At 36.2% G+C, this 9,288-nt stretch overlaps 1 long non-coding RNA gene across 1 annotated transcript in view; it reads left to right on the top strand.

The window, feature by feature from the left end:
• Positions 1-9,288, top strand: part of LOC125503092 — a 73,819-nt gene that overhangs the window by 5,470 nt on the left and 59,061 nt on the right. Inside the window, exon 2 of the long non-coding RNA XR_007280682.1 lies at positions 6,493-6,532. This is a non-coding gene — a long non-coding RNA (uncharacterized LOC125503092). The remainder of the gene's footprint in view (positions 1-6,492; positions 6,533-9,288) is intronic.

Genomic DNA, 9,288 nt, shown 5'->3' with positions numbered 1-9,288 from the left:
TTTGTCCATCAGAAGACGTGCGTTCAAACGCACAAAAAAATATTTGAAAAGTAAACTAGATACGTGACCCTGTGGGAAATTAGACTGACTTTGAGCGTGACCACCAAGTCAACGTTTATGCAGGTGATCTGCCAAAGAAACTGTGAGCAACAGAAATTCCAAACTTTTGAAATGAAAGGAAAATTGTTGAAGTAGATATGTGACCCGATAAAATAACGACTGCTTCCACTCCTCACACAGAAAAACTCACCTTTAACTGACGTGTCCCGTAAAGCAAACAGTAATAAATGCGCTTCCAAAACTTTGAAATGGCAATAACATTTTATGTACAATATGTGAGATATGTGACTTCATGAAAATTCTAGCTGAGTTTTTAGAAGGCTGAAACTTGAGCTTCTCAGCTAATCGTCTTTCCGAAAAAATTGCGGGAAATCGAGTGGAAGTGAAACGAGACATGTGACCCCATGAAAATGTCGAACTAAATTAGATGCGTGACCCGGTTTTTACCTAGTCGCGTTTTTCAAATCGTCACTTCCTGGGCACCGGCAGTGAAAACAGGCAATTTTAAAAATTTGCCCAGGAAAACGAGATGCGTGACCTCAACCGACCGAAACGGTACAACTTTTCCTGCAAATCATCTGGGCAAAAGAAACCTACCAGGAAGAACCAGATTTGTGACCCAATGGAAGTTTCAACCTGAAGAACTCAATAACTGTTTTCTAGACAAGAAAAATGTCGCTTTTGAAAGGCTCAGGCAGTAAAACCGCTTTTACAAAAATAAGCGAGATATGTGACCAATTGAGTGTTTAAGGTGCCGATTCACATAAGCGGAAAATCCACATACGATTTGTTTAATATTTTAGAAACCCGTTATGCGAAAGTGACGTGACCAAGATATGTGACCCGAAAACTTTTGTTAAATTGTCCTTGAACATTACATCCTAAATTAAAAACCTGTTGTTTTATAGCTTAAAACATGGAAAAAAAATATTTGAAAAATGTAACAAGATACGTGACTGAATCACTGTTTAAGTTACCGTGACCTTGGACTGGGAAATCAACTTTTCAACTATTTTTCCATCAGAAGATTATTTTTAGCGGGTATACAAGCCCATAAACAACGACGCCTGATTTAAGACCGTGCTTATACTGAATTACGCATAATTTGGTTATTTATAGCTCGATTTCTAAAATTCGAACACTGTAGTAAAGCTCTTTAAATTCCTTTCATTTCGAGTACAAGAAATTTTTTGTTTCGAGCATTAGCAAGGGCGCCACATGGTAAATAACATGGTCGCCCTTTTCTGCAAAACTTTAATATTTTGGCTCATAACTTAGCCATTTCAGCTCCGATTGCAAAACTAGAAAATTTGTTCTAAAGCAGTTTAGAAATTCAACAAAAGATTATTGGGTAACTTTCTATTGAGTTATCAGAAAAAGTTTTACATGCCAACTTAGAGCGGCGGATTATTAAAGTGAATTCTCCTATTGAATTGTTCTGAATTCGGCATAATTTGCTTAATTATGCCTCGAATTCAAATATTGAAAGACTGTCGTCAAGCTCTTTACATTCCCTTAATTTTGTGTGGACGAAATTTTTTGTATCGCGCATTAGGAAAAGCGCCACATGGTATATAACATGGTCGCCCTTTACAAGTGCAACTTAAGATTTTTGCGCATAAGTTGGGCATTTGAGGTCCGATTGCAAATCTTGAAAATCTCGTCGAAAGCGCTATGAAGATTCAAGAAATATTGCTTGGCTGTCGTTTAAATGGGTTATTAGTATAATTTTTACGTGCCAAATTAGAGCGCCGCCTTATTCAAGCGCATGGTAAAACTGAACTGCTCATTATGCGTTTTTTTGCAGGTAGACTTTAAAAATTGAAAAATTGTTTGAAAGTTATTTAAATAAATTTTATTTAGGGTTCGAAAAATTTGCCAAATCGTTTTTTTTAAGGGTGCAGTTAAGCATTTAACGTCGCCGCCCTTTAGAAATGCGGCATAATCAGTTGATTTCTGTGCAGATTTCAAAACTTCGATGCAGATTTCAAAAACTCCCTTAAAGCTCTTTGAAAACTGAACTTTTGTCTGAGGAACAGTTTTGAAGTCGCAGATCGCGGAGAAACCACAAGAATAACAACGACGCCCTATTTAAGTACATGCACATGCTAATTTTTGATTTTTGGCGGTTAAAAATGGTTTACATTTATTTAAAGTCTCGTTGAAAATTTCTTCGATGCGACCATTAACACGTGCGCTTGACGGCAAATAACATCGCCGCCCTTTAGCTTTTCCTTAGAAACTAACTGCAAATTAATAAGGCATGGGAATCTCGAGTTGAAAAGTTTGATGATACGGTTGATAAGTGGGACGCTGGGATTAAAATAACATGGTCGCCCTTTACATGTGCGCCCTTATTTTACTGCAACTTTAAAAATTCAAGAACTATCTTCAGCGCTATTGAAAAATCGACGTTTTCAGTTTGAACCGGTCTTTACTTTGACTATTTTTAGCGGGTATACAAGCCCATAAACAGCGACGTCATACTGAACTACGCATAATTTGGTTATTTATAGCTCGATTTCCAATATTGCAACACTGTCGTCAAGCTTTTTAAATTCCTTTTATTTTGTGGACAAGAAATTTTTTGTTTCGAGCATTAGCAAGGGCGCCACATGGCAAATAACATGGTCGCCCTTTTCTGGAAAACTTTAATATTTTGGCTCATAACTTAGTCATTTCAGTTCCGATTGCAAAACTTGAAAGTTTGTTCGAAAGCAGTTTACAAATTCAGCAAAACATTATTGGGTCACTTTCTATTGAGTTACCTGAAAAAGTTTAACATGCCAACTTAGAGAGGCGGATTATTAAAGTGAATTCTCCTATTGAATTGTTCACAACTTTGACATTTGTGGGAGGATTTTGAAAATTGACAAAGTTTTAAAAAGTGTTTTAAATTAGTTTTTATTGCGTATATTAAAAATCTTGTTGAACATTTCTTCGATCCTCCAATTGATAAAGTCGCTTTAGGGAAAATAACATCGCTGCCCTTTAGCTTCTTAAAAATTTTCTTCAATTAAATTGGGCGTTTAAATATCAAGTTGTAGCGTTTTATGAATTCAAATATTGGAAGACTGTCGTCAAGCCCTTTACATTCCCTTAATTTTGTGTAGACGAAATTTTTTGTATCGCGTATTAGCAAAAGCGCCACATGGTAAATAACATGGTCGCCCTTTAGGAGTACAACTTAAGATTTTAGCGCATAAGTTGGGCATTTGCAGGCAAATTAGAGCGCCGCCTTATTCGATTTTCAAAATTGGAACAACGTCGTCAAGGTTTTTAAATTCCTTTTATTTTGTGTACAAGGAATTTTTTGTTTCGGTCATTAGCAACGGGGCCACATGGTAAATAACATGGTCGCCCTTTTCTAGAAAACTTTGATATTTTGGCTCATAACTTAGTCAACCAGTTTAAAAATTCAACAAAACATTATTGGATCACCTTCTATTGAGTGATCAGAAAAAGTTTTACATGCCAACTTGGAGCGGCGGATTATTAAAGTGAATTATCGTATTAAAATGTTTACAACTTTGACATTTGTGGGAGGATTTTTAAAGTTGAGAATTTTTTTCAAAGTGTTTAAAATTAGTTTTATTTTGCGTACATTAAAAGTCTGATTGAAATTTTCTTCGATCCTCTAATTAATAAGGGCGTCTTATGGAAAATAACATCGCCGCCCTTTAGCTTCTTAAAAATTTTCTTCAAATAAATTAGGCCTTTGAATATCAAGTTGTGGCGTTTTATGATCCGGCCAGCAAGTACCAATAACATTGCCGCCCTTCATACCTGCAGCTTTAGCGGGTATACGAGCCCATGAGCAGCGATGCCTGGTTTAGGCGCGTGTAAAAAAATTGAAAAATTGTTTTATATTATATATAATTAAACTCATTTTATTTCGGGCTCGAAAAATTTCCTGAAGCGTTTATTTTTAAGGGTGCAATTATGCAATTAACGTTGCCGCCCTTTAGCCGTGCGCCTAAATATTGAAGGTACTCAATCGTCTTTTTGCCGGCCGATTTCGCACATTTTAAAACCGTTTCAAATTTTTTGCATTTTTGGTTTCTTGCTTACAAATAACATCGTCGCCCTTCGTAGAAGTGCAGCTTGATAAGTTGGTTATTTTTAGGTAGTTTTCAAAAGTTTGAAACTCCTTTAATAGTGCGAAAACTGAACTTTTGCCTTAGAAACTGTTTTGAACATGATCGAAGAGAAACTACTAAAATAACAACGACGCCCTATTCATGTGCATGCACCTACTTAATAGCTGATAAAGTGACTATTTATTGCTTGATTTTTGAAATGGAAAGCTGGTTTCACTTTATTTAAGCTCTCGTTGATTTCTTAACGGAAAATAACGGGCACCTTACGGGAAATAACCTTGTCGCCCTTTAAATTGTCCTTCATATTTCCTGCAAAAAAATTGGACATTTGAATCTCGAGTTGAAAGGTTTTATGACGCAGCCAGCAGGTGGCTTGCTGGAGGAAAAATAACAAGGCCGCCCTTTACATGTGCACATGAAGAACAGCGACGTCTGATTTAAGTACGCGTCCATACTGAATTACTAATAAGTAAGCTATTTATGGTTCGATTTCAATTATTGCAACACTGTTGTCAAGCTCTTTAAATTTCCTTCATTTCGGATACAGAAAGTTTTTTGATTTGAGCATTAACAAAGACGCCACATAATAAATAACATGGCCGCCCTTTGCGGGTTTTAGCGCATAAGTTGGGCATTTGAGGTCCGATTGCAAATCGGGAAAATCTCTTCAAGAGCGCTTTGGAGATTCAAAAATTTTTGCCTGACTCGCTTTTTGTTGGGTGATTCTGGAAAAGTCTACGTCCCAAATTAGAGCGGCGCCTCCTTCGAGTGCATGCTCGTACTCAGTTGCCCATAACTTGGTTAATTATCAGGGGATTTTAAAAATTCAAAAAGCGTTTTAGAACTATTGAAATTCTCCTTGCGGTGCATTGGAAAATGTGCCGCTCCGAGTTTTAGCAAGGGTGCTACAAGGAAATTAACATGGTCGCCCTTTGGCAGTGTAGCCGCTGGGAGCCAAAAAATTTTATTCGAAAGGGTTTCAAAAACCATTAATCCCCAAGACAATTCACGCCTTTGGAAAAAAATTGAGAGAACCGGCAACATTGCACGTCTTCAACAAACGCCCTTGTGGCTGGGCTCTGTTCCACAGACACCAAAAATTTGCGATGTAAATCCACTCGAAACACTCTGGTGCCAATTTATGAATATCAGAATACACTTTAAACGTATTTATGTCGGCATTTTTAAGCCGTCTCTTCGGGCCACGCCACTGTTTCCATAGCCGGCGGCTGTATTTTTTACTTGGGGAGGTCGGGCGTGTTCTTATCGTCACATTTACACACACACACGTATACTTTAGATATTACTTAAATGCCCGGCGGATATGCTTACGTGCCCTTATTTGATGCGGATCCCAGAGCATTAGTTGCTCCCGTTTAATTTGGGGGAAACCTGGATGGATACGAACATGCATACGTTGATCCAGCCATTGAACAACGAAAATCCAAATCACCTGTTTATAATGTGTTTTGATATGCAATTGAAACGGAACAGTTTAGGTGGAATTTGCGCCGGCATCAACACCCTGGAGAGTACGTTTCGGGTTTCCTTTCAACCATCATCCGGCTTTGTTTGTTGTTTGTTACCTAATATTGTCGCCCAATTTAACGGTTGCTAACAACTAAGGAGTGTTTTGTGACGTACGTGATTTTAACGTGATAATCACGTCCATTTGACCTAATAGAATTAATAATATTAATAAAAGCGATTTTTTTTCATTGAGACACCCAGTATATTATGCGATATTTGAACTCCCCGGTCGTTTCTAGCCTGACTTGATGTGTCACACTTGATATTCAACTTGCACCGTTTTTCGACTGGAGGCCGTTTTATATGTCAAACAACTGAACATCGGCGGATCAACTTTTCGACTCACTTTCGGGTCAAATTCGCGCTCAGGATCAAGTGTGGCACACTAAGTCAAGCTAACGTTGACGTAAAAGGTCAAAGTGACACTGACAGTGACAGCCGCAACCCTCGATAATTGCGCTGTTGCCGCAGCACTCGGTTGGGCTCGGCTCGGAGATCGTGGATAGTCGGCAGCTGCGAAGTGGCCCGATCGGGACTTAAAACTGAGTTAAAAATACTTTCAAGTGGGCCAATTTCAATTTTGCCAGTAACCAATTGCATAAATTACCAAAAATTTAAAAAGTTTTTTATTTATTGCAGCTCTTATTAAGCGCTTAAGAGGAAGAGGAGAAAACAATTTCCTAATTTCATCCTTTGTTTTTGCTTTGTGTGTTTTTGCAAAAAAAATACAATTTTGGCATGTCACGGTGTTGCCGCTTCTAACGAGAAATCTGAGGAATCTAATGCTTTGTTCAAATTGCAGATTTTCTGGAATGCGCAACGTTGATCCAGTGCCGGTGATGGTAAGTAATTTTTTTGCCTATTGAACTCGAAATAATTGAAGATTTAAAAGGGTGATACAGTTTTTATGCACAAGCTGGCAACTGCGCCAAAATATTGAGTGGCTGGAAAATGACTATGCTTTATAGAGAAAAGGTTGATATTTTTTAAGTTTATTTCGTGCAATATGTAGATTTAGAAAACATCGCAAAATAGTAATTTTCAAAAAACTTAAAATATCTCGAAAACCAAAACTGGTAGAGAAATTCCGAGCACGCCACTGGATAGAGGGGCTCAACCGGCATGAAAAAGGTAGTATCCACTTTTTCTCTACCGTTAACATGAAATGAGTTATTCCCGATTTTGTTTATGTATATTTTACATTCTTGAGGGTTGACATTTTTGAATAGTTGTACAAGTTTTCAATTTTTAAAAATGTCATATATTCATTCTTTCAAGGCATTCTAAAGCTTCCTTTTGTCAATTTTTCAATTTCTACAGTTTCTAAATCACGAACTGTTTGCTTTGTACAATTGCAGTCATTTCATCCCATTCGTTTTGAATGGAAAATGCTTGCAGTACAAATAGAACTGTTTTGTACATTTGCACAAGATGGTAGAACCTTGGCGCAATTCAACATTGCAATTTTAAATTAATTTTTAATTGTTTTACATTCAGTTGCACTTTGTACATTTTCAAGTGTTCAGCGTAACCGGTTGTACAATTTGAGAGAAATAAAAAACTTCTCATGTGTTGAATTAATGGAAAATTTGCGTTCTTTTGGAATCAGTTAAGCTTAAATTTGTCGTAATTTTGCTTGGTTGTACAAATGTGTGACAATTTTAAAATGGGGACGTGGCATTTAGTACAATATTAGGAAAGTTCCTTGTTGGATACTTTTCTTTATTGTCCTCTATGGACTTTGTATTTTTAATGCATCAGGTTTCGCGGTTTTTTTTGATTGTACATAATTTAGTACAATTGACAATTTGCTTAAAAAAAGCGGTAGCGAGATTCTGAGAACGACACTGGATGGAGGGGCTTTCATGTATATTTCAAATTTCATACTCCTCTTATTTTTTAATCACTTTAAACGTACTTGCATCCAGTTGGAGTTTGCACATTTTTGTTTATGCAGCAAATCTGGTAGTACAATTTGACAAAAATATAAAACGGCAAATTTGGATCGCTTTCTCATCTGTTGAATCTATAGAGAATTTTAGATTTTTTGTTTGTAATGTTTGAGGGTTGTTGTTTTTTGTCGATTGTCCATACTTTAGTACATTTAAAAATGTTGGTTTAAAAAAACGGGTCAAGAAATTCTGGGCACGCCACTGGATAGAATATAAAATGTGTTATTCACTTTTTTGGCATTTGGCCTTTGGCATTTTTGAAAAATTGTACATTTGTTTATACATTGTTTATACGTTGTACAATTGTTTGTACTATTTCTTTGAAATGTCATATTTGTGTGGTCTTGTGTCAATTCTTTCACTTTTTAATCACTTTGAACGAATTTGCGTCCAGTTGTACTTTGTACATTTAGAAGTATGCAGCCAAACCAGTTGTACAAATTCAGAAAAACACAATAATCCAGGTTTACATCGTTTTCTTATCTGTTAAAGCAAGGAAGACTTTTTGGCCTTGCAAAATCGGTTAAACTTGGTACTTTTGAGCAGGAACTGACGTTGAAATTTGCATAACTTTACATGGTTGTACAATGGGTTACAATTTTAAGGTGCAGTCGTGGCATGTAGTACAACAACATCGCAGGTCATCGTTGAACCTTTCTTTAATGTTCGTTATTGAACGTTTTCAATGTTTCAGGGTTGTCGTTTTTTGTCGATGGTACATAATTTAGTACATTTAAACATTTTGCCTTAAAAGACCGGTAGAGCACGCCACGGGATAAAGGGGCTCATCGTCCATAAAAATGTGTTAACGTTAACAGAAAACTAGTTATTGCCGATTTAATTTATGCATATTGCACATTTTGCAAATTAATTTAACTCATATATTCATTATTTTAACGCGTTTTACGCATTTGTGCAATTTCTAAAAATTAAACGATCTGCTTTGTACAATTGCAGTTATTTCATCCCATTCGTTTTGAACCCGCTATTTTTCAGTACTAATTATTAAAATTTGGAGCAAATGAACAGTACAATTTTTTAATTACTTAAATCGTTTTGCGTCCAGTTGTAGTTTGTATGCAGCAAAGCCGATTGTACAATTTGAGAAAATTAATAACTCTTAAAGTAAAGACGTCACATTTAGTACATATATGAGAGCAGTTTCTCATTCTGCAATTTTTTTCGTTGCCGTGTTTGGACATTTTGAATGTTGTGGGATTGTCGGTTTTTATCGATTGTACATAATTTAGTACATTTTAAATTTTAAGTCAACTACTGGTACTGTGTGTTATTTGCCCAGGGATAAGCGTAAAATTAACGTACCTGGTTGTACAATGGGTTACAATTTTAAAGTCCTGTAGTGGTATGTAGTACAATACAAGCGCAGTTCCACATTGAGCGTTTTTGGCGTTTTTGGACATTTATGTACGGTTTTTGTCGATTTTACATAATTTAGTACATTTTAAAATTTTGGTTTGAAAACACCCTGTCTTCTGCCAATTTTTAAATGTACAATTTTGTACAATGCGAGAGCCTGCTGAGAAAAACTGTTGGTTTTTGGAAATATTCAATGTTACATGGTTATCGTTTTTTACCAATTGTACATAATTTGGTACATTTTAACATTGATTGATTCTCAAAACATT

Source organism: Dendroctonus ponderosae, unplaced genomic scaffold (genome assembly GCF_020466585.1).
Source record: "Dendroctonus ponderosae isolate FM_Combo_2020 unplaced genomic scaffold, Dpon_F_20191213v2 Dpon_F_20191213_12, whole genome shotgun sequence".
Lineage (NCBI taxonomy): Eukaryota > Metazoa > Arthropoda > Insecta > Coleoptera > Curculionidae > Dendroctonus > Dendroctonus ponderosae.
This window is presented reverse-complemented; position numbering and strand designations above follow the sequence as displayed.